Source organism: Lolium rigidum, chromosome 3, assembly GCF_022539505.1.
Source record: "Lolium rigidum isolate FL_2022 chromosome 3, APGP_CSIRO_Lrig_0.1, whole genome shotgun sequence".
NCBI classification, from domain to species: domain Eukaryota; kingdom Viridiplantae; phylum Streptophyta; class Magnoliopsida; order Poales; family Poaceae; genus Lolium; species Lolium rigidum.
Genome location: NC_061510.1, coordinates 229,395,907 through 229,402,093, shown reverse-complemented (window position 1 = coordinate 229,402,093; position 6,187 = coordinate 229,395,907). Strand labels below are relative to the sequence as shown.

Here is a 6,187-nt window from a genome sequence, read left to right as displayed (position 1 = left end):
TGCAGAATCCTCGCTGACCAGAATCTCATCAGTAAAAACTATTATTTCCTCTTCCCAATTTATTATACATTATTTTACCTTAGTCCTTAAATGCGCATCTCTATCCAAATTGATTCGATCAATTGGAAATAACCCTGGCTAGATTACTCCTTACAAGAATCAAAGGAGTTGATAACACATAACTGTCGTCTTGCTGATACACACAGGGGTAACTATAAATCACTATCCATGTTGCATACTACAAACTTAGCATGCAAGTGTCACCAAAGGTCATGTCAGGAAGACTTCAATTGACAAGTTTAACAGAACAGATAAAGGTAAATATTGAAACTGCTTTCACCAAAATCTTATTGCCCCCAAATGATTTAGCATGCAACACATGTGACATATTTTCGTTTCACCGACTCATAGCTAAAAAGCATAAGGCAATATGATTGGCATACTTAACAATCACGATAAAGTTAACTCTTAGCCACCAATTTTAGTTCACAATTACAAAATTCAACACAGGAAGAATGGACAATGAAGTGTGGTTTCAAGTGCTTTTCTCAAATAAGAACAATGAATTTCAAAAACCTCACACTAGGGAGACCTCTATCAAAAATCTAACAGCCAATGCACACAGTTGCACATTCAACCATTTAAATAAATATAATAATGGTGTTCTAAATTATACCTTTGCTGGGCGCACTGATTTTACATGACTAATGATTCCATCAACGCTCCAGTCACGAACACTAGGAATACGAGAAGTGACAGGAAACAGAATCTCAACATTTTCACGTCTACCAGAACGAGCAGCAATTTCTATAGGAGCACGTCCTAGCTGCCAAGATAACAAGCAGGATTAACTTAACATCGAAAACAGAAAATGACAAATCTGCAGCATGCAAGGTATATGAACAAGTGCTGAGCACATAGATATGGTATAAGATCAAATATATTCTAGAGTTTTGCATAACGTTAACTGTTACAAAAACCAAGTAGTGTCTCCTTTTGTTGTCCAGGACAGCAACCACAACTCAATAATAACATTGTTATTATAATCGGTCATATATAACAATACTATCCCAAAAAACTTGTAGGATGAATCCAATAAAGAGTAATCTTCCTGACATTTGCAATTTCTGCTTCATTTTATCCTCCAAACTGTTAAGAACAACTGTTATATTTTCATCCAACAACCCAAAAGAGTTATTTGCGAGTTTAACTGTAACTTTTTTTTGTTCAAAGGTAAACTCTAAAGGATGTTCTCCAATCTAGTAGATAGTCTAGAGCCATCACATGTATCTCTAAATAATAACATAATAGGATACTGAATGTGATATGTAGCTTCACTGTTTCATTCATGTAAGAAACAATATTTTTCTATTGCACACTAGTGAACCTTAAATAGCCAAAAACACACACTAAAAAACAGTATGTCAAATTTATTAAGATATGTTTCTTGAAGTTCACAATTTGAAACACTGAACAGTTTACTAGACTATCTCATGTTAGGTACGGACGAAAGCGTTCATATAACAGCAAGGTGCCGGCAGCTTACACTGTCGGGAATATTAGCATCTGCGCCAGCCAGAACTAAGCACTTAAGGATATCAGTTGAGCCAGCGGTGGCCGCGATCATTAAGGGTGACTCTTTACAAGCACCATCAACATCAGCACCGGCCTAACAAATAAAAGCCTGGTTATATGATTCACAGAACACAGATGTAAACTGTGTCATAATTATTTGAGGAAAATTACAGAAAGTCAATGCGGTAACGTCCTCTCTTTATATTATTACAACCATGTGTAAGTTGATGTATGAAGATGACATGCCTCAAGCAGGAGCTTCACGCACTTCAGTGAGCACATTGCAGTAGCAATAAAAAGAGCTGTATAACCAGCACCACCCAAAGCTATCTTGTGCTGTTAAGAAAATTAGAAATTAGAAATCATGTCTAGCTACAACTGGCATACAACTTAAAGGACGGTAAGGGTCAAGACCTATTTATAGGATAGATAGCAGATATAAACCTACTGTGAGTAAAAACTTTTTGTCAAAATAATGAAATAACAAATTTAGCGTACACAAACATTGCAAAAGTAAACAGAATAGCTTCTTATATTATTTATGGAAGTTGATGAATCCTCATCATCCGTCTAGGAAGTCCGTGACCACTTCTAAAATGCATATGAAAGAAAAGCAGATAAAAGGACAAGAATGAGTTTCCAGCGCACCAAATTCATGGCCATACAAAGAGGCAAAATTAGATCTTAACAACAATTGTGCATTGATGATCGAGCACTAATAAGCTGCAAATCAAGATCTTACACATCAATACAGTAGAGTGATGCTGCATTAAGACATTACTAAGCACGTTGGACCCAAATAGTCAGACTGTATCATGCAAGGACGGTAGAAACCGAAAGCATTAAGTACAATTTATACAGTTAGATTATGCATAGATAATGCCGAATGGTGCTCGGGAGCATCTGCTCCCTTTTGAAACTAACATTTTTCGTTCTTCAACCACATTCCGAAATATTCTCACATGTAGGTGACTCATTATTTTGTTCAGATTTCATGTTTCATGAAAACCTGTACAGTCGAGTCTCTAGACCCCACTTACCTAAAAAGGTCCGCCTGGTCACTGGTGGAACGTGTGCAGTGAAACAGGAAAATTCATCGCTCAAAAGAAGACTACAAGTTGATCATTAGATCAGAGAAAATGGGTTCGTTTGAAAAAAGATGAACAATGTTGCTCATGTTATCAAGACAATATTAATGAGACTATGGTTTGAAAACTGGAGCAGGTGAAGAGTAGGGATCCACCTTATTACAGCTTAAAGCTAAAGGAATAAAAACACAAGTGTGATACGACAAAGCCAGTCACATGAAAAAACTCAAATAGGTTAAAGCCGATGTAGAGGGAAACTATAAAATGATTAAGAAACTATTATTGTGGATTGGCAAGTTCAGAAAAGTAATACTAGGTGGGAGTGACCTTACGTCTGCATGGTGGTCCAACAAAACCTTCAAAATATCATCCCTCCCATGACGGGCAGCAATATGCAGAGCTGTCCCACCAAGGTTTAATGCATCAACATAAGCTCCTTTGGAGAGTACGAGCTCCACTATTTCACAGCTTCCTGCATAAAAGAGAGAGGATATATCTTTAGTCCACTATAGATTCTTTGTTCTTTGTTGCAAGTCCTTGTATGTGCAGTGATTTTCTGTCGCCATCCTATCTAACACGTGTTAAGACACTTCAAATAAGAAACAATTCTAGAACTCTAACTTAGAAGACATACTGAAATACAGAGTCAATAAATCATAATTATGGCTTGTGAATTGGTAGAGTATGCAGAATTTGGAAAGATTTTTTTCAATCTTCAGACTTGGCTAAAATAAATTAACAATGTAGTTCGGAAATAATGGCCTGCTAGTTATTTTCTGCCATTTTTTATTTTATATCTGCATGATATGAGGTCTACAGGGAAGAAAGAAAGAACTTCCGCATACAGCCAGCACCTTTACTCTTTTTCTTCAAACATTTGCCATTATACATAAGTAATGTCCACACAGAAATTTTGACTCCATGTCTCACTGATATATGAGTCCTCACTCAGTATAAATGTAGAAACAGAACACTTAATTAGGAAGGATAAGTATGTGCAATAGATGCTTTTTTTGACAACAGATACTTATGGCGTAGAGATCGATACTACCTTCTTCTCCGACAGCAAGATGGAGAGGAGTAGTGCCACTGTCGTTGACCTTGTGTACATCAGCACCTTGATCAAGAAAGTAACGCACCAAATCCACATTCCGACGGCCAACCGCAAAGGTCAAAGGTGTACCGCCTGCCAGGGACACCAAAGCAGTTTTTCTTGGCGTGAGCGTAAGCAGTTTTTTATTTATTTCGAGAATGAGAATTAAAGCAACTTTTGTTTAAGCAGGGAAGGGAAGGTATCGCACCGAACGGGCCGACATCGTCGACATCCATCCGGAGGTGCTCGACCAGGTAGCGGCACACGGGGAGGCTGCCGCCGAGGACGGCGGAATGCAGCAGGCCATTGCCGTAGCCGTCCCTGACCGCGCCCAGCATCTCGGCGAGGCGACGGCCTTCCGCCCCCCTGCCCACCACCCTCGCGCCCCCTGAAACGCGGAACGGGTCGGCACCAAAATCAGCCACGGAACCATAGGGAAACCGGGAAGATGAAGAAAGTAATCGCACGGCGGAGGCAGGTAATTAAGTACTCTTGACGAAGCGGAGATCGCCGTCGAAGGCCGCCTTGAGGAAGGCCATGTCGAAGGTAGGGTTGGATGAGAATCGGCTGGGCTCGCAGGGAGGGAGGCCGCCGCGGCGCTCGAAGGCGGCGGGAGGGAAGAGAGGCGGATGCGGCGCCATGGCGACGCGGCTGGTGGCAGGTAGGGTTTTAGCCCGGGGTTGGAGACGGTGAGGAGGAGGGAGGGAAGGGAGGACGACGAGTGCGGGGACAGGAAATGGAAGATGGGAATGAAAGGCGAACTGGTAATACAGTAATTTGCATCATTTCTTTGTTGCCAGAACAGCGTCGACTTTTTTTTTCTGTCTTGAGAATACGGTGGAGTATTTTTTTTTTTTTTTTGAGAAACACAGTACAAACGCAGGCGCTCACATACACGCGCATACACTCACCCCTATGAACGCACACACGCACACTCTACCTCTATGAGCACCTCCGGAAGACTGAGCCGGCGGATTGGATCTTGAAATTGACGAAGTCACCACAGGCGCCTCGCTATCGACCGGAACGTCGCTCTCCACCTGAATGAATATTCCGCCTTTATGAGACACACAGATGTCAAACCTGAGGTTTGAACTCTGGTGGGCTGGGGGTACAACCACCCTCCTAACCACCCAACCTCAGGTTGGTTCTCTACGGTGGAGTATTTTATTTTCATTTGAAAATGCTAAATTGACCTCGATTCTTTCTTTTGCTTGTTTAACAAATGGGATTTGCTAGTTCTTACTTAGGTGAGACACAATCAAGTCCTACATCATTAGATTTACTTCGTGATTCGTGCTAGTTATCAGTTGTAACAGAAGTTGTAATTAAGATTTGATGACATTATCTGATTGACTGATTGAGAACGAAGTTAGTAGCCACATCCTATAGTTCATCAGTGCACCAATATAAAATGTTTTAGATATTTTTAAAGTAGACAACGTACAAACCAAATCAAAGTGAATGAACATACACACAAAAACAGACTAAATACAAACGTACTAAAGTGGGTGAACCAAACAATATGCTTAAACGTCTTACATATCTAAACGAAAGGAGTACAGGGGATGGAATCGATGATGATGTACTCAACTAGAATTAGCTAAAGATACCAGTTGAATTGACATGTTGCCCTATAGCCTTGTGTGGTAGAGAGGTAGTATTATATGTTGATGCCTCTTTTATTGAGGACTCGGGTAGCGTGGATGGGGATGTAGAGCTCGTGATTCTGGTGGCGATGTTCTTTTTGCTGATATTGGAAGATGAGACCACTTAGCGGATGCAATGCAATGCATGTCGAGGCCATATTCCTATTCAAAGCAATTTAGTTTAATATCCCAGGTAATGGGGTTACAAAAATAGAGGAAACAGATGTGTGCATTGCATTCATGCATAGAAAATCTGGGGAATTTTCGCGCTTTAAAGTAAAACAGATCCACGATGACTCGAAGTTTCACTTGACCTTGGTGGAATTGAAGTAGCTCATCAAGTCAAGCGCAATAAACCTCAATGTGACTTTGCTAAAACTTTGTTTTGGGTAGAGATAATTTGATCTAAGGGATTAGATCGGATGGAATCAAAATCAACACAAGAACTTATTAATCAAGGATCCACTACTTTATCTTATTAAAGATCACAACATGGTATTCCTTGCCATAACATATTAACACCAATTCAATGGTAAATCAAGTAACAATAAAATGAAGAAAACTATCCTTCACTTATCTTCTCCATGTCTCAAACTAATCTATGATCCTACCATGAACCTCATGGTATTCATTCTACTTTAATCTTGGAAGCAAGACAAGGAGTTCCAACTAAGAAATATATATTCTCCTCTATTTTCAATTCATCATACATCAAACCCAGAGAAGTGAGAGTTCTATGTTACTATTTAAGGATCAATGATAAACCTTGAACTAAACCTTGG

The 6,187-nt window shown here is 40.0% G+C and overlaps 1 pseudogene; it reads right to left on the bottom strand.

Moving 5' to 3' along the window:
• Positions 1 to 1,516: 1,516 nt before the first annotated feature.
• Positions 1,517 to 4,295, bottom strand: LOC124696136 (annotated as a pseudogene).
• Positions 4,296 to 6,187: the final 1,892 nt, after the last annotated feature.